The following is a 26,567-nucleotide window of genomic DNA, read 5'->3' as shown; positions in this document are numbered from 1 at the left end:
CCAGGAGGCCATGAGGGTGAGCTGTGGGTGCCGCCTGCCTGAAGTTCACCCCCGTTTAAAAGCCACCTCTTCACCACAGCTCTCTGCTTCACTGCCATGGTTACCAGCTCCCTGTCCTCCGCAGCACCAACGTTGTACAGAGGCAGAAACAAACATGGGCATTTTAAATGTTCTTTTAAATATCCAAAACACAGCTTTGGTATTTTGGTAGAAGGGAAGGGGGAATGCACGCCCTGGAGGTTTCGTGGTTTCCTTCCGACCCCATGACCCTGAATAAATCTCTCACCCTGACTGGCCTCTCAGCTGCTCAAGGAGGGAAAGAGGCTTATTGAGATACTAGAGAGTGGAATTCACAACAGAACAGGTGCACCCACGCTGGCGAATCTTACTCAAGGCAGACTAGCTCTCCCCTGTCCACACAGCCTCAACCCCCAGCTGCTGGGACTATCCCACCCATCAGACAACACCATCTGCTGCTTATTCTGTACCTGACTCAGGGCAGTCCCCCTCCACCCCACCCCTGTTAACATTTTTGGGGAATTTAGCAGCCTCGTGGAGTAAGGACCTGAGACCCCAGTACATACACTGTAACCATTTGCCCCCTCCACCCTGCCTTGGACCTTTGTCCTACGGGCACCCTGGACCTTTTTCACCTCTAAATAACAGCACCACCGCTGCTATTTTCATTTCACGCATCATGTTCCCTGACCAACACGTCTTTCCTTGCCACCTTATTTAGTCTAATAACCCCATTTAAGCCATTCTTTCACCTTAGTTTGACCTTCAACCTACTTTTTCACCGTTCTTCATTGCCCTTAGATTCTCACATCCCTCCTATCCAGCTTAGATCTCATGGTCTATCCTCTATCACTGTATCATCCACACCCCTCACTTTCTTCTTCCTGGGGCCACCTACCCGGCAAAACCCTGAGTCTGTCCGGCTTAACACACTGGAGAAAGACAACTGTGCTGTCTGTTGTCACTAGCTCTCTGATCCTAAATCTCAGGTGGGCTCTCAACACTGCCCTTCTGCGTTTCCCTAGTCGGCTTCCTCTCCCGCACTCTGAAATGACACCTTCTATCCTCAAACCACCCCCCCCCCCACCTCTCCCCTTCCTCACCCAGAGCTGAAAACCTTGCTTCTTAATCACTGGGAAAATAAAAAATACAAGCAATTTCACAAGAACTGCCTCATCTTCCCACGGCCATGGCTTCCACCCTACCTGCCTCTGTCTCTGCCTTCCTTCCTGTCACAAGAGAGTAGTGTCCCTGCCCTTCTACTTGGCACCATGATCCCTTCCCCTCTTGACTCTTTAAGTGGTCTCTCCTGAAATTATCTCCTCATCTTCTCATTGGCTGTCCCCCTCTCCTAAATAATTCACGTTGATACAGAAACATGATATACTCCTTCCTTCCTTTATATGTAGAAGTATGTAAATATATGTATCTCCTTAGCCCCCAGTTCCCCCTCCAATATTACCCTTTTGCCATTTTTTTCTTGGCAACAAACATCTCAAAGTTGCCTGTATGTCTACGCTTCTTATTCTCTCTTGATCTCATGCCAATCCAACTTTCACTGTCCTTGGGCCACCAAAATCGCTCTTGGTAAGGTCTCAAATGACCCCTATCCGACTGCATCTATTAGGTATTTCCCTTCATGCAGCTGGAAGCAAAGAAGTCTAAGGAGTGGGCCAGGAAAGTACGAGGAAAACAGAAAAATATGGCATCCGAGAAGCAAAGAGAAGAAACTGTTTAAGGAGGGGAAAGGAGTTTAATTCTCTCTTCGTCTCCTTTGCTGTTTTCAGTTCTTTTCCTGGCTCTCTAAACATTGGGGTGCCCCACGGCCCTGTTCTTTGGCTCTTGTCTCCACCCATGCTCATTCTCTTGATGATGGAATCCTTAACTTCTGTCTGCCAATAACTTCAATTTTTGTTTGCTTAAGTAGGCTTCACACCCTGCACGGGGCTCGAGCTCATGACCCTGAGATCAAGGCCTAAGCTGAGATCAAGAGCTGGAGGCTTAACTGACTGAGCCACCCAGCCCTCCATGACTTCAAATTTTTATCTTCTGTCCAAACCTTGCACTTGAATCCCACACTTGACTCTCCAGCCGTCTACTCATCGTTTCCACTTGAGTTATCTAACAGGCATTTCAAACTTAACATATTAGGATTGGACTATTGATTATTTCTCCCCTCAAGGGCTCCATAACAAAGCCCTCCTATCTTAGAGAAGGGCATTCCTGCGCTTCTGCTTGCTCAGGCCAAAAACCGAGGAGTTATCCTTAATTATGCTCTTTATGTATACCCCACAGCTAATCCATCAGGAACTCCCATCAGCTATATTTTCCAGACGTATCCAGAATCTGGCCCCTGTCATCACTTCCTCCACCACCTTCCTCTCTTGTGTTGCTAACTGCAGTAGCCTTCTAGCTCCCACCTTGCCCTCCTTCTTTTCTCAGCACAACTGCTAGAGTGCTCTTCCTGCTGTACATATCAAGTCACATCACTGCTCTGCTCAAAACTCCCCAGAGACCCCCGTCTCCCTAGGAGTAACTGTCCAAGTGCTTGCAATGGGGATGGGGACGAGGCCCATTCCATCTGCCTGAAAAGTGACTCTCTGATTTCCTCTCTTGTTTGCACCCCAACCCCGCTCTGCTGCGGCCACTCTGCCCACCTTGCTTATTAGGGAACTTACGAGCCACACTTCCACTTTATTTGTCACGGCTCTTTCTTCTACCTGGAACCTCTTCTCCAAGAGGGGTCTGCATGGTTCACTCCCTCACTTGCTCCAAGCCTTTGCTCAGCTCTCCCCCTCTAAAACTGGTCCGCACTGGGCACCGGGGTGGCTCACTCAGTTGAGCGAGCGACTCTTGATTTCGGCTCCAGCCATGAGCTCATGCTTCATGGGTTCGAGCCTCATGAGGGGTCTCTGTGCTGACAGTGGTGAGCCTGCTTGTGATCTTCTCTCTCTCTTTCTCTGATCCTCCCCGATTTGTGCGTACGCACACTCTCTCTCAAAATAAATAAATAAACATTAAAAAAAAAAAGTGACCTGCCCTGGCTCTTCTACTACTCCTGTGATTGCCTTTGTCTACATTTTCTTTTTTTCTGTGTCACTTATCATATGCTGATCTGCTACACATTTTGCTTATTTATTATATTTGCTGTTTCTTCCCTGTCTCCTGCTAAATACAAACTGTTTTGCGGGCTGATGTATTCTGTTTTAAATTTTTATTCTTTTTTATTTTTTGGCTGGAGTGTTCTTAGTGTCTAGAACAGTGCCTGGCAGTTAATACGCTTTCAGTAAAATTTGCTGAGCGTTGACTAAACAGAGGATAAGCAGCCAAAAAAAATTTGTTTTGAACTCTGGCTAACTATATGTCAGGCACCCCAAAATGCACTGTGTGGTCTTGGCACTCCTGGTTTATAGGTGAGGAAGTTAAGGTTCAGAGAGGGTAAGTGGAAAAGCCAAGCTCCCACCGTGACAAAGCTAGGATTTGAGCTCAGGACTCCTGAGTCCAGAGCTTGTGTTCCTACTCTCTCCATTACTGTGTCCCTGTAAATAAGCTGTCAGGCCAAGAGTGACTTCTTTCTGCTGTGGTGGCAGGTAAGCTGTGGAGATGCACAGTGGCTTGTGACATCTCCAGATGCCACCTGAGTTTGTGTGTGGGAGTAAGAGGGGACACATAGGTCCCTTCCCCTACTCTAGACTGGTGCTGAAGAAAGGGTGAGGGTGGTAGGCAAGGACATAGTCATGTATTCGGCTTGCCCCAGGGTATTTTGGCCACTTGTGAAGATGCTGGGCATGTTTGTATAAAAGAGGCAGCATGGTGCGATAGATTTGTTTCTTGCATTTTAAATTCAATGCATTTTAAACAAGGATTGGCTGGGGTCTCTATTAATTTGGGACCCAGGTTGATGGCACAACCACCCTTTGGAACACTCGAGTCATAATTTCTACTTACATCTCATGTCACCATCCCAGCTGTAACGGGAGCCAGAAGCACGCTCTTCCCAGGCACCCAGAAAGTAGAGAGCCAGCGATCTTTCTTGGGCCCACGTCCAGTGGGAAGCTTGAGGAAGCTCTTGGTGCAGCAATCCTTATAGATGGCAGCAACAGACTCTGGACAGAATATAAACAACAATCACCTGAGGCCCCTGAAGGCTAAACCAAAGCACACAGATAGTTGGCATTTGGAAGATGGGAATGACCTGAGAATTTCCTGTCTATTATGGATTTTGACGTGGGGGTCCTAATTTGACCATTTAAAATAGTTAAAAATATTCATAGAAAGCCGACAGCATTATTGGCTTGAAGAGCCACAGGATACGTTTTAGAGTGACCACAAGGGCTGGAAAGTAAGGGAAGAAACTCGAGAAAAGAGTGCGGGAGGAAAAGTCCCAAATTCTGGGAGTAAAGTCTGTCCACATCTCAGGCGGATCCCACATGGATGCCTAAGACGGCATAAGTGAACTCAAGTACACATATCTCTACATTTTATTTTGTCTATTTATGTTTTTAATGTTTTATTTATTTTTGACAGAGATAGATGGAGTGTGAGTGAGGGAGGGGCAGAGAGAGAGAAAGACAGACAGACAGACAGACATAGAATCCCCAGCAGGCTCCAGGCTTCAAGCTGTCCACACAGAGTCCGATGTGGGGCTCAAACCCATGAACCATTAGATCATGAACTGAACCGGTTGGATGCTTCACCGACTGAGCCACCAGGCACCTCCACACATCTCTACATTTTAAACAAATAAAAGTGAGATCAGGCTGTACTTTTTAAATCTCATTTTCAGCTAGCAATTTTCTGTGGATGTTTTCCATATTCCTCATTATGTTCTTCTACGGTATTGAAAACAAGAATATATCTTTTGAATAAGTAAGCATTCATGTGGTTCAATTAAAAAAATATAAAAGGCTATATAATGAAAAATCTCTTTGCCAACCCTGTCCCTTAGCTATCAGAAACAACTATGTATTACTCCCCACCTTTTTTGGGGGGGAGGGTAAATCCTTCCTATTTTATGTATATCCAAGCAAATACATGTATCTTGCTCACATTGTACACAAATGGTTAATATCCTAACAGTGCTCTGTACCTTATTAGCTTAAATAGGTTCTTCATGTTTAAGGGCTGCCATAGAATTCTGATATAAATGTACCTTAATTTATTTAACAAGTTCCCTGCTGCTCAGTTTTTTGGTTACTTTGAGTCTTTTGGAATTCAAAAACTTATTACCATAAATAACCCTCTTTCGCATTGGGGCAATGCGGCTGTGGGATGAGGTTCTTGAAATGAAATGCCAGATTAAAAGATAACCTGTGTTTGTAATTCTGAAAGATGTCAAATTGCTGTCCCCAACATGTGTACCAATTTATACATGCCTATGAGTGAGTGCACAGAAGTACCCGTTTCCCCACATTCTCATCAATGAGTGGGTTAAAAACGTCTCTGATCTTTATCAATCAATCTGATTGATAAAAATAATACTTCAGGGTGTTTTTTCTATTATTCTTTTGAGAAAGAGAGAGTGTGAATGGGGGAGGGGCAGAGAGAGAAGGGGAGAGAGAATCTCAAGCAGGTTCTATGCCATCAGTGCAGAGCCCAACGAGGGGCTCAAACCCATGAAACTGTGAGATCATAACCTCAGCCGAAATTTAGAGTCAGACGCTCAACTGACTGAGCCACTCAGGAGTCCCTTTCAGGGTGCTTTTAATTTTCAACCTCTCCCATTATAGGCGAGGTTGAATATCTTTTCATATGTTTGATAGCTTTTGCTATTTCTATTTTTAATCCATAGCCATTACCCTTTCTCATTCAGACTGTAAGCTTTTCCCCTATAGAGTCTTTCTATATTAGGACATTAGCCTTTTATCTGTGAGTAAGGATCCAAATATTTTCCCCAACCCATCATCTGCTTTTTAACTTTGCTTATTGTTTGCGCTATGCAGAAATTTTTTTTGTGGTTGTTGTATTTTTCAGTTTTCTACACTTCTAGATGTCATTTTCATAATTAGAAAGGCCTTCCATATTCTTATTATTAATTATCTCACGGCTTTCTCTAGAGCCCTTTATGATTTTATTGATCTATTTAAAATTTTTTCCTGGTGTAATTTGTGAAGTGTGTACCCCATTTAACTTTTCTCCGAGTGATATTCAGTTATTCCCACCCCAGGTGTTGATCTCATTTTTTTACATGTGTAGTCATGTTATCTCTGAATAATGACAGTTTTTTTTTCTTCTTTTCTGAGCTTTATGCCTTCTCTTTCTTCTTCTTACCTCACTGTACTAAGCAAAAGTTCTAGTAAAATGTTGTCTAAAGTAGGGGTGGTCATGGGGGGTGCCTGGTGGCTCAGCTGGTTAAGTGTCCGACTTTGGCTCAGGTCATGATCTCGCGGTTTGTGAGTTCGAGCCCGCATGGGGCTCTGCGCTGACAGCTCAGCGCCTGGAGCCTGATTCTGACAGATTCTGTGTCTCCCTCTCTCTCCGCCCCTCCCCTGCTCATGCTCTGTCTCTCTCTCAAAAATAAATAAACATTAAAAAATATTTAAAGTAGGGGCTGGGGGCATCTCTTTGCCTTGTTCTTAATCTTACCCACCAGCAAATGGGTAAACAATCAGCCGGCTGTGCCTTGCCACGTTCCTCTCCACAAAGTTGATGCCAATTTGAACTACTCTGTAGTGCATGGAGTTGCCTAGGAAACCATAACCATTAAGTCTGATATTAGCTGTAGGTTGTAGATGCCCATTATCACATTTAGAAAGTACCCTTCTATTCCTAGTGGGGTGCGACTTTTTATCTTAAATTTTGACAAATGCTTTTTCTATATCTACGGGGATGGTCATATGCTTCTTTAGGGCCTTTATTCTATTAATGTAGTGAATTACATTAATTTATTTTTGAACGTGAAATCAACCTTGCATTTCTGGAGTCCACCACCCTTGGTCGTGATTTATTATCGTTTTTATATATCTCTTGATTCTATTTGCTAATACTTCGTTAAGAAATTTTACATTATGTTCATGAGGGATATTGGTCTGTAACTATCTTTCTTGCACTGTCCTTGCTATGTATTGATTTGAGATACCACTTTAGCCATACACGAAATTTCTCTTTATATTTGAGTCCTTTTTTGGATTTTATATTACATTCTGCTCCATTAATATTTGTCTTTCTTATCTCATTATTGTTAATGGGCGCATTGTTGGCTATTTTGGAATTAGGTTATTTCCGGCTTCCTGCCACCACAGACAACACTGTAATAAACAGTATTTTGGCTAGATCTTTTCCAACTCCTTGGTTATACCCTGAGTATAAATCCTTAGAAGTTGAATAACTGGGTCAATGGGTAGACATAATTTTTAGAATTTGGCTACTCTGTTAACTGGTATCCCATCGGGAGAATAGAAACCATGCTAATTGTTTCAATCAGGGGACCTAATTTAGGGAATGATTATTATTGTTGGAAGGGCTAAAGGAACAGAAAGGGGAAGTTGAGATAACCCCTAGATTAGTAACTGTAGGAAGCCACTACCAACCTTCGGATTGTGGAGCAAAGAGGAGAAGGTGGTGGTGTTGCCAGAGCCCAGGACACATTCACTGCTGACAGTGCTGATGACTGTGCTTGCGCTTGAGACCACTGATGTCACTACCGGAGTCCCTGCAGAATGGTGGAACCATAGTCACCCCGCTGTTGCAACTTCTGGAGACACCAAAGGGTGCCCCACTGCTTCAGCAGATGTAGCTGGAAGCAAGAGAAGTATACAAATGCTTTCTTCCTTCCTGCCTTCCAGTCGCCCCTCCCATCCACCAATGCCTCCCAGACTGAACCTAATCAGAACTAAGATGCCAAAGAAGTCTGGAAAAGTCGTTTGCAGAATCCAGCTCCAACTGAGAGAAGCAAGGCCAGTATCAGGGACACTGGATCTGTATGGTTGCACAAAGCCCCATCCCTCGAAAAACCCCGTGCTGTCACTGTCTTGAAATTCTTCATACTTTCCGAGCAAGGGGTCTTGCATTTTTATTTTTGCATCGGCCCTGCAAATTATGTGGTTGGGCCTGCCCAGCTGAGCTTCGAGGGAGGAGAATGGAGCTGAGAGCGAAGAGGAAAATGCCAGGGCCGCTATGTTGCCAGAATGCTCTACCACAAAGTTTACAGCAGTTTGAATTACTTACCAATGAGGGAGTTGCCTGGGAAACCACAAATTAGTTATGGTGCTGATAGGGAAGTTCTTAAGAGTTCCCCTAAACAGTCGAGTGGTTCCAAAAGCAAGAGCAGAGAAATCAACAAATTGGTGTTCTGCTCTCCCAACTCAGGGAGTCTGATTAGAAACCCCCCACCCCCGCCTGCCCCTGAGCTCGGATTTGTAATGTCCCTCCCTCACTCCTAAAGGGGGAAACAGATCTGACCGGTGAGTGTATTGGTTGTCATAAAATTGACATATTATTGCTTTGCTTTTGTACATCTGGCCTATCCATCATTAAATCAATCTTCTATTGTTCTTTCTAGAACTTATTGGTGCAGGGGAAATTTACTCAGCATTAGGTGGGTCAGGCTCCTGGATCTATCTTCTCCTGGAAGCAGACACCGGTCCTCACATTGGCCCTGAAGAGCCCAGCAACACAAAGGGAATGGAGAAGATGTTCAGAGAAGGGCCTTCAGATTTGGGGAGGGTAGTTATATTATAGCCAGGATCAGAATGTGGCCCTGTCATTGCAGGAGTTAGGGAGGCCATGTGGAGAGGAAGCAGAGGGACCTCAGAGGGAGCCCAGACTTGTGCTCCAGCCCTTTAGGAACCAAGAAGGGCCCACTTTCGGATGAGGCACTTTCAGATATACTTCCCCACCTGCCTGCCACTGTTGTCTACAATGTCCTTCTTAAGGATCCATTTCCCGAGTTAAAGCCCATAGGTAACTTCCTATAGTTACTCATAAAGGAAGTCATTCATTCATTCATTCATTCACTCATTCATTCTTCAATAGACTGGGCCTCCATCCTATGCTAGCACTGGACTTGGCAGCAGGGTTATAGTGATGAGTAGGACACCCATGACACCTGCCTCCCCAGTCCTATGGTCTAAAAGGGGAGGAAACTAACCAGTTGCAATACCCTGTGATCTAAGCTCTGACAGGACAATTAAAAGGTGCTTCAAAAGCAAATGAAACAGGGGTCCCTCACCCTGTCGGAGCATCAGGGAGAGATAGAACAAAGCTGAGGAGAAGTGAGGTAAGCAAGGAGGGGAAAAGGGTGGAGGGATGTTCCAGGAAGGGGGGATAGCAAGTACCAAGTCCAGAGGTGCGAGAATAAGCTCCTGTAAGAAACCGAAAGAAGAGCAGCTTGGGGGAGAGCTGAGGTCGTGTCGGAAAGGGCTGTGGATATCCATATGGCCTTGATCCTGAGGGCAGTGGCAAGCTCTTCAGATTTTTAGCCTGGAAGGAGACAGAGATTTATACTTTAGGATACCACTGTGTCTGCTTTCTGAAGAATGAACAGAAGGGAGTCCTGCTTAGAGGAAGAGGAGAAGAGCCCAGGGGAAGAAGGGAAGAAAGTAGCTTGGAATAGGATGGTGGTAAAAGGATGAAGAGAAGGTAGGCAGATTCTGAAAAGTTTAAGATGAAAAACTGACAGGGCTTGGGAATCAGACTGGGTGGAGAAGGGCAAAGGAGGGGCTAAGCAGGTCTCTTAGGTTTCTGGCTCGGACAACCGTGGGACAGATCTGTAGGCGAGGACAGAGAATTGGCTTTTGGGTGAGCTGAGCTGAGGTGTCCGTGGAGCTGCCTAGCAGACAGTTAGTTGGATTGCTCCTTACCTTGAATTACTTTATTATAGATTAATAACCACACTTGCAAAGTACTAAGGGGATAAGACACAAGAATCTTTGTTTTGCTGAAGGAAGGAAGACTAAGCAAAAGCCCTGAACTGTCTCCCACCTTGAAATCATAGATCCACTGAGAGCTCCCCCTCTCCTCCTGGTTGCACTAAATATCCTGCACTTCTGCTAGAACATTCCTCTTACTGCTCAGTTGCCTGCTTACCCATCAGTATCTCTTACTAGATTATGAGCTGGTGGCAGGATGTGGGTTCAATTCATCTTTGGCTTTCCAGTGCCTTCTAGAATGCCCTGAACATAGTATACTCATCTCCCAATGAGTGACTTTAAAATGTACTGATGGGGCGCCTGGGTGGCTCAGTCGGTTAAAGCCTCCGACTTCAGCTCAGGTCACGATCACACAGTCCGTGAGTTCGAGCCCTGCGTCGGGCTCTGGGCTGATGGCTCAGAGCCTGGAGCCTGCTTCCGATTCTGTGTCTCCCTCTCTCTCTGCCCCTCCCCCGTTCATGCTCTGTCTCTGTCTGTCTCAAAAATAAATAAACGTTAAAAAAATTTTTTTTAAAAATAAAATAAAATGTACTGAAAATTCTGCAACTAAGTGAAAAGCTGTTACATGGAAAAAACCCAAACAAACCTCTATTCATTTTAGTGGGAAAAACCATGTTGTATGCCATCCCAAGATACCAAACAATTTTCACAGATAGAACACTGTATCAATTGAATAATGGCAACAAATGAAGTTAAAGAATAAGCACAATTTGGGGCACCTGGCTGCCTCAGTCCATAGAGCATGTGACTCTTGATCTCGGGGTCGTGAGTTCGAGCCCCATGTTGGGCATAGAGATTACCTAATTAAAAAAAAAAAGAATAAGCACAATTTCAAAGTTAAATCAATACAGTATATACAGAAAAGGTAATGTATTAAAACTTTATTGTACTTACTCATTTTTCTTCTTGCCCAGTATTTTAACCTTTTGATGACTTCTGTATCCACACAGGGTTAAAAATAAATTCATAGCCCAGAACAACATTTCTAGGGTAAAATAAATTTAAACATGGGAGTGCTTGGAAATAGTTCAGGCACACAACAGGTCACAGAGTCACAGATGCTGTTGTTTTTCAATCCTCTCATGGGGCATATATATACAAAACAAAATGTTTTGGGTTTACACAAACATGGCTTATGATTTAAATTTGTTCCAAATAATATTCCCTACAATAAACTGCTGTGTCAAGAAAGTTGGTGAGTGGTCTTGGTTTGAAACCCTGATGAAGAAATACGACTTCTTGTTTATTATCTCTGTGGTAAGTTTTTGAGTCCAAGAGTTGTCATTTATATTTATATTTATATTTATAAAGAAAGAAGTCACAAAGTGGTATAACTTTCAAGAGGTGTAATGGTCCAAAGTTGCTAATGCATAAAAGAAAGATGAATGAAGAATGGATGGATGGATGAATGAATGAACGAATGGACACCTAGCAAGGCCCTCTGGTAAGGTCAGAAGGAACCCTTGTTGTATGACAGAGGTCTAAGAACACTGAGAAGCATACAATGATGGAGAAAGTGATGAGAAACCCAAGGAGGAGCCGAGGCAGAAAACAGAATATGGAAGAATTCTAGCTACCCCTTCGTGATCATTCAGTATGTGCTATGTGTAATGACGAAATTATCTCTGCTGGACACTTGGGCTCTGCAGGGAGCCAGGCATACAGTCTAATTTTCCCACCCTGAGGACCTTGCCCTGCATACCAGCCCTGAAGGCCTTCATTTCATCAGGGTTGCAAACTGGAGGGTGTCTCCTTCAAGTTTCTAGTCCACTCAGTGGAAAGACCCTCACTTGTTTTGCCCAGTGGGAATTCTCTCTCCTCCTACAAACTGGCCTGGGTTGTGCCATCGCCTGTATTCCCTACGGACTTGGAAACTAGGATGTCAGATACTTTGTGTGCAGCTGGGACGCCATGTTGACGCTAGTCTGTCAGGTTGGCCTGACTTCACCTGGGCCTAGAGCGCTACAGCCTTGTTAGTCCAGGGTTGTGTTGGGCAGTTAGCACATGGCAGTCATGATTTTACTCTTCCTCCCAGTCAGCAAAAGCGTCACCCCTCACCTCCACTCCTACTGCCTCAACTTAAAACAATCTGGAATGGAGAACTGTTTCTTGCACTTACCATCTACCTGGCATATGCATCCTTTGAAATGTAGGTATCTTCTTCCCCATCCCTTCCCCATCCCCATTGTCTATTTTTGCATTTGTTTCTCTGGTTTCCATACACGACTTTATTGTTTTACTGTGTGTCCACTTTGCTCCTTCTGCTCTGTCCCAGTGCTCCATTTTTTTCCTGATCTCTCTTTCTTTCCCCTATATTTCTGCATACTTGTTCTGTCTGTGGCTTCGCACTAATGTGTGTGAAGATCAGTGAGAGCTTTTCATCCCACAGACCAATGGACAAACTGGAGAGAGCTCCGAGTGTGAGCATTACATGGATAGAAGTGGAAGAACATACTACATTGCAAAAACAACTTCAACATGATTGGATCTTAAGTCCAGGAGATGGTAGCCATTGAAATCCTGTACATCTATGTCAAGTTTTATCCAAGGTTTTCTTAAGCTTTCAGTTCTACTGCAAGGCATTCTACTAAACAAGCCTGTGTTTCCCATTAGCTCATAGATGAGCAGGGGTTTGGGACAAAGGTGGTGTAGAAAGCTAATGCGGTGGTTCTGCAAGGGGTCTACAATAATTATAGGAACCTTCTTTGCATCACTAAGCAATTGTCTTCAGCCAACTCTCAGTTTGCAGCTTCTTACATCTGGTGTTTATAGTTGAAAAGGTTTCTGACTTTTCCCACGGAGTCACCTGCCATGTTGGAAGGTCTATAATGGAGTTTTGGCTTTGACTGGAGACGGAGAGAAATGAACTGACATGAGAAAGTCGTATCTTGGTGTTAGGCTGATTTCAATAAATTATAAATTGAAGTGGCCACACTGAGTGAGGCCACCCATTCAGCCCAAGTTATATGAACAGGGGTTTAAGATGTCAGTGCTCTCATAGTTCATATTACCATGCGGGATCTAGATGGAAATTTTACTCGACACAACCACTTAAGGGGGAATATCGTGTCTGAGTTATTTTAAAAAGGCAGTCTGTCTTGTCTTAACACTTTTATACTTTCAGTGTTTTATAAGCATCTCTGTCACCTGAAATGGAGGCAAAGCATTATCGCTCTCATGTCATGGGCGAAGAGATGATGCACAGACATTAATCGACTTTCACCTTGCAGGGCAATGGCTGAGTCATTCAGGGTCACAGGTCTCCTTTTTGCTGCTTATTCTATAGGACAGCATCACCTCGTGGTCAGCAAGTTAAAAGTCCTGCTCTCCTACTGATGGAGGCAGTCTGTTGGTGACCTTGAGTGACTTTCATATTCTCTCTGGATGCCTGTTTTCTTGCTGGAAGTCTAGATAACACACCCACACTTCTGATTATATCTTTTTTTTTTTTAATTTTAACTAGGAATGATGGAATCACACATGAGGGATTTCATATTATACATAAGCAGAGAATCTCCAGGTTAGAAAGGACCTAGAAAGGGCACCTGGCGTAGGGGTCCTAAAAATTTGCCTTACAAGAAATAGTGAAAGAGTTTAAAAACTACAGTTTCTCAAGGCCCATCCTACTGAAATGGAAAACCTCAATATGAGGACCAGGATTCTGTGTTTTAAAAAAATCACTCCAGGGGCGCCTGGGTGGCTCAGTCGGTTGATCGTCCGACTTAGACTCAGGTCATGATCTCAAGATTCGTGTGTTCGAGCCCCACATCAGGCTCTGTGCTGACAGCTCAGAGCCTGGAGCCTGCTTCCCATTCTGTGTCTCCCTCTCTCTCTGCCCCTCCCCTGCTCATATTCTGTCTCTCTCTGTCTCAAATATAAACATTTAAAAAAAAAAGAATCACTCCAGGTCGTCTGGTGCAGGTTTAGAAACCATGGCTTAAGTGGAACCACTCCATGGGCATGGGGGCAGGACACATGCTCCTTAGGTCTGGTAAGGGGTGAGATGTGCACTTTAAATACGTAGGCCACGGGATCAGAATCCAACCCCCTTAAAAGCAAGGGGACCGAGAGGGGATGGGAGATGAGTTGGGAGGAGGTGTTGGGGAACCCTGGACTCTGCTTTTGCCACTAAATCCTTGAGCTTAAATATGGAAGCTAGTAAAATCCCTGAATGGAGCCAGCCTCGGCATTATGCAGCTGTGTGACCTTGGACAAGCCACTCCCCATCTCTGGGCCCTGGTTTCCTGTCTGTAAAATGGGAGTGTGGGCTTATCGATCTCTAAGTTGCTCCTATGACACTTTGACACTAACCGACTATCCTTTTTGATGTGGGCATGCTATGATTCTAAATGCTCTCCATTATCTTAATTTTTTAACAGAATGCCTTATGGACCCAGCGCTTGTCCCACTGAATCTGTTTTCAGTCACAGGCTCCCCTGAACAGTATGAATGCCGTGCCCGGTCCCTGAGACGGTGCGACTAAAGCATTCCAAGATGTTTCTTTGCCCTCTTCGGCTGGAAAAGTGACCTCCAAGAAGGTGAGATCTAGAGAAGGGAGACAGAAATCTAGATTGCAAAGGTATATGGAAGAAAATATGATTTGGTCTGCAGGAAGGTAAGTATCCTAGCAGACACCTCTGCGGCAGGTGAGGGTAATTCTACCTGCTGTGTGCCGCTTCAGAAGGTGACCAGAGAAGGCTCCATCAACTGGCAACGACTGAATGTTCTCCAGTGACCATGCTCACCTTGCCCCGGGTCATGGCCACTGTTGGCAGGAGATGCGCGTAACGGTTATAGTAGCTGGCACCAGCATTGGCTCCTCAGGCTCAAGTCTGGCCAACTGCAGAAGCTCAGCAAGGAAGGCTGTGGAAGCAGCAGCGTCTTGCAGGCCAGAAATGATCAAGTGTTCACCACGACTGGAAAGGAACCAAAGGAGAACAGTTTTGGTGAGAGAGCCAAAGCCGAGGAGCCAAGTAGTAGGTTTTATTGGGCTTTTGTTAGAGTCAAGGAAATTCAACGGAGGGACATTTATTGAGTATCTACCGTGTGTCAGAAACTGTACAGGGCTTTAGGAATTCAAAGACAAGCAAGGCACAGTACCTTTCTTTAGGGGTTTATAATCTGGGGAAGTAGTTCTCCCTAAGAACAAATATCATGTCATTCTAGTGGTGACAGCATCATGGGGGAGAGGCATACAGGGTCTTGGGCAGCAGGAGAGGAAGGCAGGTGAGGTGACATCTGCGTAGGACTTTGCCAGGAGAAGGGGGCAGATAGGCCAGCGAGGCAGAGAAGACAAAATTAGCAAAGACAAGCATGGTGCCCTTGGGAAGGGAAAGCAGGTTGGAGGTGTGGGGGCGATAGTGACACACAGGGGAGAGGAGAATGCGGAGGTACAGCTTTGGACTGAGCTATAGAGTTGGGCTTAGTGCGTGTGTGCGTGTGCATGTGTGTGTGTGTGTGTGTGTGTGTGTGTGTGTTTGCGTAAGGGCTTTAGCAAAGGGAGTCTCTTGTTAAATAGTTGCACTGGTGTTTAAAAATATTGAAAAATATTGAAAAGAATATGGAGGACGAATGGGTGGAGAGCAAGGTGGAGCCAGGGGCCATATTCAGAAGTGAGCTGGGAGAAAGACAGTGGGGCACTGGGTCCTGTTGTGTCTGGGTGTGAGCAGTATGTGAAAGAAAGGAGCAAAGAACCCTTCTTGGTTTCCTGGCTTGGTCCAGGGCTCCAGAGATGCCACCTCCCTGTCCCCACTCCCTCCTGCTCCAAGTCTGTATCAGTTGGGCTGGTGGCCTCCTGCTCTCTGTTTCTAGAACAGTCTTGCCAATCTTCCTCATTTTCCTATTTCCAGTTTCAGTTAATCTTTCTTCATCTGCACCTGATTGACTTTAGGGGTCCTGAAATCATCACGTGGTTCGATACCTACAGTAGTAACAAAACTGCAATCTGGGCTGCCCCTTTCTCCATGTCTATATAAGCTAAGTTGCCGCCTTCATCCATTAATCACCTCTGTAACTTTTTGTAGCTTATACAGCTGTGAGCTTACAGAAAGTCCATTTATCTTGACAGAGGTATTTGCTCTTGTGTAAACAGTGGTGAATACAGCCGGCACCGTTTAAAGGAAGGGAGGAGAAGAAAATAGGATGAGTTGTCGTGTGCCTGGAATCTTAACATTTACTTATTTTAGGTTCTGGGTGTCTTTTATGGGCTCGAGGAGCTATATCCAACCCCCTTTCTAGAGCTGCTGTTTCTTCCACAGGCTGTTAGGTTTGCACGCTCCAGGCACCTCGGTATATACGTATATACGCTTCCATTCACGGCAGGAGGGAGTTTTGTGTGGGAGGAAGGTCTACCTAGAGAAAGGAGCGGATGGCCCAGATGTTTGATCCACTGGGGTGAGCCCCTTCAGGACAGGCGTGGGCAATGGGGCAAGGCGCTAGGGACATCTGGAAAGACCTGAGAACTGGCAAGGAGGCAAGAGCCTCCCTCCCTCCTTTGCCATTCCGAAGGCAGGGTGGGCCAACCTCTGTCCAAGTTCACCTCAAGGTTTACAAGGGTCAGCGTGTTTGTGCTGGCCTTGACATTTTCACAAATTGCTCTGTAGTTGTTTTCATTAGTTTTATTCCAGCTGCTGCTCCAGGGTCCTTCTGGCAGCCTGGCCGTCCAAGCCGGCTTGGAATCCCTCCTTAATTGACTCAAGTCATGAAAAGGTGCCATCTGCTTTGAACTCTTGCCTGTTCCAATGCCGGACAAATCCCAGGCATGCACCATAGGAAAAGCAGTAATGAGGTTCACACCTCCAGTGCCTAACTCTGTCTGGTCAGGTGTTAAGTGCAGAGGTGAAGTGCAAGCCCCGGGGTGGGGGGGGGGTGGGAGGGTCTGAAGAGTAAACAGGCCTGGAGAATGTGCTTCCTCCTGGGTCCTAAGTGACGCCAGCTTGGGGAGGAGATTTCACAGCCATCCTGTCAAAACCCTGCGGTTAATAACATCATGATGACCTAAATAAATTCACAGATATCAGTTACTCCCTGTGTTTTCACTTCACACCAGCCCTCCACAGACGCGCCTCAGCTTGGGAAATACTGGGGAAAAGGCCTTAGGGAGAACTGCCCTGGGAAGCTATTGGTTTTATCCCACTTCATAGAAAGAAAATAAGAAACTTAAGGAGGTTTAGGAAGAAGAGCCACTGTCGCCATGATGCAGCCGATGAGTGCTGCCATCCAAACACTTTCTCGTTTCATATTTATTATTTAAAAGAGATACCAAGGGCAGTGTCAGTGGAGCAAAATATTTAGTGACTTTCGTGGAACATCCCCCAATAGCGACTTTTTTTTTTAAAAAGTTGTTATACCAACTGTAGTGTGAAATTGACTTCTATCTCCTCCAGTACAGTGTGCAATCAGAGTGCCTTTCTTTGATACATTCCGAGACATTAATATGGACCCAAGTTCAAGCATGCCTCAGAAAGTTACATGCTAAAGAGGGGCTCCAGTACACTGCTGTTTGTTTATCAGGAGAGATGAATCCCTACTGGAAATCAGGAAGCAGCAGGATGGTCTCAAAATGTACTGCTAGTGTAGGGCATGGGAGGTGGAGGCCAGTGGCAGAAGGGGAAGCAGTAAATTAAAACCAATTTAAGATCTGAATCAACCAAAAGCTACGTGTAGACCTTGTTTGGATACTGACTTGAACACACAGAGTAACTATAAAACAAACAAACAAACAAAACCTGAGGGGTGCCTGGGTGGCTCAGTTGGTTATCTGTTGGACTTAAGGTCAGGTCATGATCTCATGGTTCATGGTTCCTGAGTTTGAGCTCTGCATCAGGCTTTCTGCTCTTAGCCCAGAGCTGGCTTCAAATCCTCTGTCCCCTCTTCTCTGCCCTGCCCCCACTCACGCACACATGCTTTCTCTCTCAAAAATAAATAAACATTGAAAAAACCTGAGATGATGGTGGGGGGGGGGTAAGATACTGATTGGATATTTGGTGACATTAAGAGTGTATTTTTTTAATGCCATTGTGATTATGTTTTTTTAAAAAGAGTTCTCATCTTCCTATCTTTTGGAGCTATGTACTGAAGTATTTACAGATGAAATGATATAATGTCTGAAAATTGTTTCAAAATAACCCAAAGGGTCAGGGTGGGGGTTAAGTGTATGGCAAGGGAGGGGGGGCAGGAGTTGAAAAAAAAAGAAACTGGCCTTGAACTGGTAATTGTTGAAGATAAGAGATGCTTACAAGAGTTATGGGTTTTGCATATTATTTTCTCTACTTTTCTATGATGAACACTTCCATGATGCAAAGTTAAAAATGAAAGCCCTCAATGGCTCTGATCTCTGCTAGCTTTTCCTGGGAGGGGAGGGAAAAGGTATTAAGGATCCCATCTCCAACGCAGCATGGAATTCTTTCTTTTGTGAAATTTATAATCAAAGAAATCTCAATGGGCTCTTCCTAATGTTATGAATCTTTGATTATATGATTCTGTAAAACTGTTCAATTGATATAGTAGTCACAGCAATCATCAGTGCTGTCCCCCACTGGGGTTGGGGAGAGGCAGAAAAGAAAGGGACTGCTTCCCACTGGGACGTGGTTGAATTTTTTTTAATGTTTATTTTTAAGAGAGAGAGAGTGTGTGTGTGTGTGTGTGCACGAGTGGAGGAGGGACAGAGGGAGACGGGGACAGAGGGTCTGAAGCAAGCTCTGTGCTAACAGCTGAGAGCCGGATGTGGGGCTCAAACTCACGAACTGTATCATGAGATCAGGACCTAAGTCAAAGTTGGACACTTAAACTGACTGAGCCACCCAGGTGTCCCGGAAGTGTTGGTTTTTTGCTTCCACAAAGTCAGGACCTGGTCTGAATGGCCATGATGGGGTGGGGTGATGTGGGCTATGCTTTTGGGCACTCATATAAATGTATGTAGGGAGAATAGTTATGGTTTAGGTGATAAAGCTCATTTTAAAGAAACTACATCCTAGGTTCAAAAATAACTTCTACCTTAGCCTGGATTTCTGATGCCATCACACCTGTATTAGTTATCTGTTCTGTGTAACAAATTTCCCCCAAACCATTAACATTTATTATCTTACAGTTTCTTTGCAAGGTGGTTCTGGCTCAGAGTCTCTCTCTCTGTCAAATCTGCAGTCAGGTATCGTCTGGGGCTGTAGTCATCTGAAGGCCGAAGGGAGGATCTCCTTCTGATTGCATTCACGTGGCTGTCGGCACACTTCAAATCTGTTTCCAGATTCACGCCCATGGGCCTGTCTGCAAGGCTGCCCCATGACATGGCGGCCAGCTTCTCCTAGAGCAAGTGAACTGAGAGAGCATGAGAGAGAGCATGTGACAAGGAAGCCACAGTCTTTGTATATCATAATCTTGGAACCAATCACTCATCCTTTCTGCTGTGTTCTATTTTTTTTTAAGTGAGTCACTAAATCCATCGAGGGGGAGCGATTCATCCTCATTTGCCCGGGACTTTCCTACGTTAACGCTGAAAGTCCTGCATCTTGGGAATCCCCTCAGTCCGGGGCAAACCACAGTGACCGGTCACCCTGAATCAAGGCTACACTCAAGGGGAGGGAATTACACAAGAGTGTGAATACCGAGTGTGGGGGATCGCTGAGGGTCACCTTGGAGGCTGCCTGCCACAGCAACCTTTCTAAGATTTACTTTTCTTCATTACTGAAAAAATCAGGCCCGTGAGCCACTTTGTGATTTATAAAATACACGTCTCAGTTTTTAAACGATATAATGAATCATGTTAAAGTGAATTGAATAAATAGACAAAGCAACTTTAGAAACAGAATTTTATTTGAGGTGGGTTAATGAGATTTATTATATCCATTGTATTTTTTATTCTCCTATCTAGTCATTATTTCAAAGCAAATATTGAAGTTGGCAAACCAGTTCTGTCTTTTGCTTTGATTTCCAGAATTTCTGGTTAGATTTATGACCTAATTTTTAAGAAAAGTTAACTTCTGAACTATAAAAGTATCATGTTTCATTATAGGCTGCGTGGAATCTAGAGGAGTGATATGAAGCAAAAAGAAAAACATCTGAAGATTTTTGCTAATTTCTGTACTTTGTGTGTAACCTGAATAGTACATTTTCTATCTTTTCAAAAGTTCTTCACCCATGTGCTCCTTAGGGTTCATATTTTTCCAATTAAGAGGATGTACCCTGATTTTCTTTACATTTTCTCTGTGGCTAGATATTTTAATAATTATTAGTTTTTTATAGTTTAATTATTTTGAATTTCAGAACATGTTTTAAAAATTTTAACCCATGTTTGACCATTCTGACTCTGACGTAGAAGTCAATTCATTCATTCATTCATTCATTCATTCATTCAGTGATCCTTATTTGTGAAGCTCTGTGCCTCTGGGAGAGGAGTCGTTGCATAATAGAATGAGGAATTTGAAAGAGGGGATTGAGTTCTGGCTCAGTTTTTCCCTCTTTCGGGACTGACCTGCCAGCAGAGAGCTCCCGTTCTGCTCTCCCAAGGCATCCTCTATATAGGGCAGACTTTGCCTCTGTTGAGGGCCTTGTAATCATTCAGTGCTGCCCATCACTGGGTGGGTAAGTTGGCCTAATTCTGGAATCCGGCATTAGAAAGCTCATTTTTGCTACATCCCTAAGCCACATCTTCCCACCCAACCTTTTGGGTGATGTCTTAGTCAGTGAAGTCTTCTATAACAAAAATATCATAAACTGGATGGCTTAAACAACAAACATTTACTTCTTACAGGTCTGGAGGCTGGGAAAGCCCAAAATCAGGGTCCAGCATGGTTGGCTTCTGATGGGGGCCCTCATCCTGGCTTGTAGCTGGCCGTCTGCTCGCTGTGTCCTCACATAGTGGAGGGCAGAGAGCTCTCTTGCGTCTCTTCTTACAAAGGCACCAACCACCCATCATGAGGGCTCCGCCTCACCTCCCAAAGGCCTCATCTCCAAATACCATCATGCCAGGGATTAGAGTTTCAACATGTGAATTTGGGGGAAACACATTCAATTTACAGAAGCAATAAGGTTTGTACCTTCATCTCCTTCTGTCTGACTCCTGTGACTTTCTCTCAGTCGGTTCCAAACTTGGGTGAGGAAGGGACACCCTCAAATACCAACAGCTGAGGTCTAGTGTTTGGGTGTGTGTGGGGGGGGGGTGGGAGGGGGGAGTGGGGCTGATTTGGCTGAAAGGCCAAAGCACTAGGCCATGTCTGAATACATATATGCCTATATATAATATATACATATGTATATAAAATATATACACACATATGCATATCTATGCCAAATAAATGCAACAATGCTATATATAATGTATATAATAATATACAATAATGCTGTGCACACTCGCCTTAGGATTTAATGCTACAGAGGGATACATATATGCACATAGAAATGTGTGTATATGCATACATTTGCTACATATAATAGAACAAATTTTCCCCAGTAGCCTTTATATTCAAAGTCAGTAAAGACAAGGAAGGGACTGTTTCCATATTTCTGCTGTCCTCACTCAAGGTTAGCTCTTTTTTTTTTAATTTTTTATTTATTTTGAGAGAGAGATAGAGAGTGTGCTCATGCGGGTGTGGGGGAGGGCAGAGAAAGAGGGAAAGAGAGAATCCCAAGCTGGCAAGCAGGCTCTGTGCTATAAGCCCTGAGCCCCAGGTGGGGCTCGATCTCATGAACTGAACCGTGAGATCATGACCTGAGCCCAAACCAAGAGTTGGACGCTGAAACGACTGAGCTACCCAGGAGTCCCAAGGTTAGCTCTTTGAATCACGCCTCTCTTCCAACTGGGGATTTAAATTCCTTGGAAAGACAGTATGTGGATGGCAAGAAGTTTAGGACCTGGTCCTTCTTCTGACCACATCACTGGCTGTGTGACCTGGAATGGTGTGGTCCTGCTTCACTGCCTGAGTTTCACCGCAGCTAGTAGGGTAGAGGCTGTGCTGTACTGGCTCTCTCAGTCCTTCCATAGGTCTGTGCTCTGAACAAACAGCCTATGATGTGTAGGTAGCCAGAGGGAGATATGATGGGAGGGAGAAGGTGGGAACGTTTGAAGACACAGGAGATAGGGTAGCCCCCACCCCCTGGAGAGTGGTAAACTATGCAACTGGCAAAGGATAGAGATCCAGACATTTCAACTGAATGCATTGCCTACCTCATCAAATAAAAGAATGAGAGCGGTAACTGTAGTCGATTTTTGCACCCTTTAAAAGAAAGGTAGCTATAGGTGTAACCGTGCTTGGCACTCCCATTGGGTGATGTGACGGACACACACAGTGGTGCACCAGCCATGGACCCTTCTCCATGGCTTGCCAGCTTTGGCAAGAGAATTCACCTGTGAGCTCCAGAGAAACTGCTGCCTAAGGGTGGGACAGGTCAAATGCTATGGAACTGGATAAACCAGAAAATGACATCTGAGCCTTTCTGTTTAAGTTGTCAAGTATTAGCCAGATGAATTCCATCCGGAGAGCTCCCCTATGATTCATGTTTGGTTCTCTCACCTGGCCTCTCCTACAGAAGGCATGATAAATATTTATTGAATGTACTGGCACATATTATTTATAAAACCCTGTGCTTGGGTTGTGGTTAGGTAGGGACACATTTAGAGAAGCTTTCGTGTTCGCTACAACTCTGTGCTAGAAAGATCTGACTCAAGATGCTTAATCAAGTACTTACCTTGTTCCCTTGTATTTTCTGCTTTTCAGTTCCTACTCATTCAAACACTTCCCCTCCCTTCCCTCCACCCCCGCCTGCAGGCTGTCACCTGCTTTGGAGGACAATTTTTCTCTTTTAAGCTTATTTATCTATTTCGAGAGAGAGTGAGCAAGTCTGGGTATGTGAATAGGGGAGGGAGAGAGAGGATCCAAAGCAGGCTCTGCAGTCAGCGTGGAGCACAGTGTGGGGCTCGATCGCACGAACTCTAAGATCATGACCTGAGCTGCAGTCAAGAGTCGGACGCTTAGCCACTGAGGCAGGCTTAACGGATAGAGCTTACCAGGCGCCCCTGGAGGACAACTCTTTTGGAGAGCCTTGGATTTTCCAGACTGTTCCATTGCCTCTCAGACATCAGCTCACCAGAGTTTGCCCTGAAACGCACACAGTGATTTCTGTGCTAGATACTGACTTTTTGGTATTTCCTGCTGGAGCTTTGTTTGGGTGGAGTCCCCTTTGGAAGTACCAGGGTTTTCCTGTTTGTGCAGTTGCTTTGCAAAACCTTAAATAAACTCTGTTGTGGTGTGTTCAGAATCATAACCACTCAACAACTATTTATTAAGTAAGCACCTACTAGGAGCCTGGGCACCGTTCAAGCAGCTGGGTATACAGTGGTGACCTCAGGGGACACCGCTTTCAAAGAGCTTTCAGTCAGGCCCAGGACACAGACTGGTAAACAGGCATTTGCCCTCTCCACGTGGTGAGAGCCGCGAAGGATAAAGTCCAGGGTGCGGGAGGAGAGGCGGGGTGCAGAGAGCAGAGACAGCGGACCCAGGGTCGGACGGGCAGGGCTTGGGGGTGTGGGTGTGTCAGCACAGGCTTCCTGGGGCCAAATCCAGCTAGGCTGCACCCCAAATCCAAGAAACTAATTTTCATAGAAGCTTTTCTCATTTATCTGCGAGGAGGTGACTCGGCTTGATTTGCAAGAACACTTTTTCAAGTCTTTTTTTTATTAACTTGTTTTATTTTCTATTCTTTAAAATTTACATCCAAATTAGTTAGCATATGGTGCAACAGTGATTTCAGGAGTAGATTCCTTAGTGCCCTTTACCCGTTTAGCCCATCCCCCCTGCCACAATCCCTCCCTTGACCCTCAGTTTGTTCTCCCTATTTACGAGTCTTTTTTTCAATAGCTTGAGTATCTCAACTCCCTCTGTTTACGCTGCGTGTTAGCACGGAGGCACCAAATCTCCTAGCGGCAGAGGCAGGGACCAAGACCGCCTGCTGGAGGGAAGGTCTGGGACAGGGGAAGCATTGCATTTCCTGCTTGGAAGGAGAAGGGAGAGGTGGGGTCAGGCGGGGGCGGGCGTGGGGTTGTGGGGAGGGAAGTGAAGTGCTCCCAAGCTTCCAACAATTCAGGTCTTTGTAGGGAACTTCATGATTTCATTTGTAGTGAATTTTAGGGATGTCAAGCAGGCACATCTCTCTTCAAATACCAGATAGGCAACCAAACCCTGTTCCAGAGCCCCCGGATGTAAATGACTTGTACATTTTCTCTTTTTAGATCATCCAGACCATTGTTCCCCTCCATTCGTGCAAATGATAAAGACCAACTTCTTGCCAAAAGAAAAAAAAATAGGGTGTGTGAGATGCGGAACGGTACAAAGGATTCTGTGCGTGTCGCCAGAGGGACGGAGTGGCCTGCGAGTAGTCTTGGATCTGCTTTTGATCTCTTGGTTGGGCAATAAAATGCCTGTTTACTTAATTTTAAAATGTGTTTCTTCAGGAATGATTTACACGCGATAAAATGCACTCGTTTCAAGCTTACCATTCTACGAGTTCTGACAACTGTGTATACAGATGCCGCTACCTACCCATCCAAGACACGAACATTTGCAACCCCCAAAGCTCCCTTAGGGCTTTTTGTAGTTACCCCAGCCCCAGCCCCAGGCAACCACTGACCCACTTTCTGTCACCAGAGGTTCAGGTTGCCTGTTTCAGAATTTCCAATAAATGGAATCACACCACAGTGTTCTTCTGTGTCTGGCTATTTCACCCAGGACAATGCTTTTGAGAGTCACTCTTGTTCATATGTCCTTAGCTCATTCCTTTTTTATTTAAAATGCCAATTTTTGGAGCAGCAAGCAATCGTGCGGCATATCACTCAGTGAGAGGAGTAGATCGAGGAAGTCCCTCTGGTCTCAAAATTCTATCAACATGCCCAGGAAGGGTAGGCCTGGGAACTGCATCAGGTTAGTCCAGATCACGTTGGAGAAGCAGCCAGGCACACGAATTTCTGAGCGGCAGGAGCCCAGAAGAATGGGGAGTGAAGCCCTCGGTGAACAAGACGTATTAACAGAGGATGGCAGGGCTATCTGTTCTGTTCCGTTATGAGCTCAGCAAAATGTGACAATCCCGGGAAACATAAACATCTATTGCTGTGTTTCTATGTGTGCTTGCCTCAGGAGACCCAGCAGGGAGTGGCGAGTGGCAGGTGGCAGGACTGGAGTCAGGCAGAGATTCCCGGGTAAAGAAGCTATGTCAGTTGCGTAGCCTATACATACGAATTATAATGAGAGTTAGTATTTATTGAGCTCTCACTATGCACCTAGCTCCGTTCCTTATACCCACCATATCCTACGAAGCAAACGCCTTTAGTCTCTGCCCGCATCCATTCCGTCCCTTTTACATATCCCTGCACATTTATCACTGCAAGCTGTGTGTCCCCAGCAGCCGGTGCGGCGGTGGCTCCACGTTGGGCAATAGTCCTCGAGCTATGCAAACCACTTTGCATCCCAGCCCGGAGAGCAGAAGTGCCTGGGACTTCCAGGTAGCCAAACAGGGCAGGGACAAGCACCCCAGATTCCCATGTCACCTGCTTTGTCTCCCCAGTTCACGGTATTTTGCGTGACTCAGTGTTGCTGGGCCTCCCTCCCTTCGCCGTCCCACACTCCTCAGCTTCTGGAGCTGTGCTTTCTGGGCCACTTCCTAGTACATCATGTCCACCTGAGTCTGTTTCTGGGGACCCCAAACTTAGACAAAGCACTGTTACTACAGTTGTTTTACAAATAAGGAAACTGTCTCTTTCTCTCTCTCTCTCCCCCCCCTTCTCTGTCTCTCTCTCTCTCTCTCTCACACACACACACACACACACACGCGCGTGCGCGCGCGCGCACACACACACACACACACACACACACACACACACCTCCAGTTAGCTCTTACTCATCCTTCAGATGAGAACCTGAACTTCACGATCTCAGGTAGCCTTTCCGGACTCCCCAGCCATGGGAAGTCCTCTGCTAATGTTCTCAGAATCATCCTATATAGTACAAATCTCCATGGTCACTTTGTTTGACTATTTCACCAATGACCATCTCCTCTGCTGCCTCCAGGAGGTCAGGGGCCCCATCTCTTAGTGCCCTCACCTGTATTCCCAGCACTCGAGCCAAGTTTCTAGAACATAGTAATTGCTCAATAAATTTTTTCTGAACGAATGATTTGAAGTTCCTTCAATTTTCTCACAGGCACTCACTGGCCTTCCAGATACATCTCAGCCTCTGCATGGGCAAGAAATGCATAATGTATAACCCCCAGGGGTGATACAAGACCTCTCACCCACATCTGTTCTTCTGGGTATTTAGGAAGCACAATATCCAGGGCAAGGTGACATTACTTTGCTCCGGGGGACCGAAATTTAGCATCAACTGTATAGTTGAATCCAGAGGTGAGCCTCGAAGCCTGGGTAAAATTTGAATTGATTATTAGGAGGAAATTTGAATACTATTTTAATGAACTATAATGCCATTTAAATACACACACATTGTGAATTAAATACACATTCTTGGATCCCTGTACTTCTCCTCCAAAGTACACTTAGTCCCAAGTCCTCATTAGGAAGCTGATAAGGTTCTATTTCCCTTCTATTCCAGCAATGCTGATTCGCCAGCTACATAAAATTTACAAACTGCTTTGGAAGCATTTGTGGAGAAAGGTGCTATATGAATGTATGAGATTATTGAAATG

The 26,567-nt window shown here is 45.1% G+C and overlaps 1 long non-coding RNA gene across 3 annotated transcripts in view; it reads left to right on the top strand.

The window, feature by feature from the left end:
• LOC106985812 (uncharacterized) overlaps positions 1–25,068 on the top strand; it is a 31,699-nt gene extending 6,631 nt beyond the window's left edge. Inside the window, exons 2-6 of one of the 3 annotated variants that reach the window (XR_008291263.1) lie at positions 14,312–14,425; positions 18,976–19,306; positions 20,632–20,909; positions 23,735–23,836; positions 24,106–25,068. This is a non-coding gene — a long non-coding RNA (uncharacterized LOC106985812). The other 2 variants (XR_001431985.3, XR_001431987.3) reach the window with 2 other exon arrangements.
• The last annotated feature ends 1,499 nt before the right edge of the window (positions 25,069–26,567 follow it).

Source organism: Acinonyx jubatus, chromosome D4, assembly GCF_027475565.1.
Source record: "Acinonyx jubatus isolate Ajub_Pintada_27869175 chromosome D4, VMU_Ajub_asm_v1.0, whole genome shotgun sequence".
In the NCBI taxonomy this organism is placed as follows: Eukaryota; Metazoa; Chordata; class Mammalia; order Carnivora; family Felidae; genus Acinonyx; species Acinonyx jubatus.
Note: the sequence above shows the minus strand (reverse complement) of the source record. Positions and strands in the feature narration are given on the sequence as shown.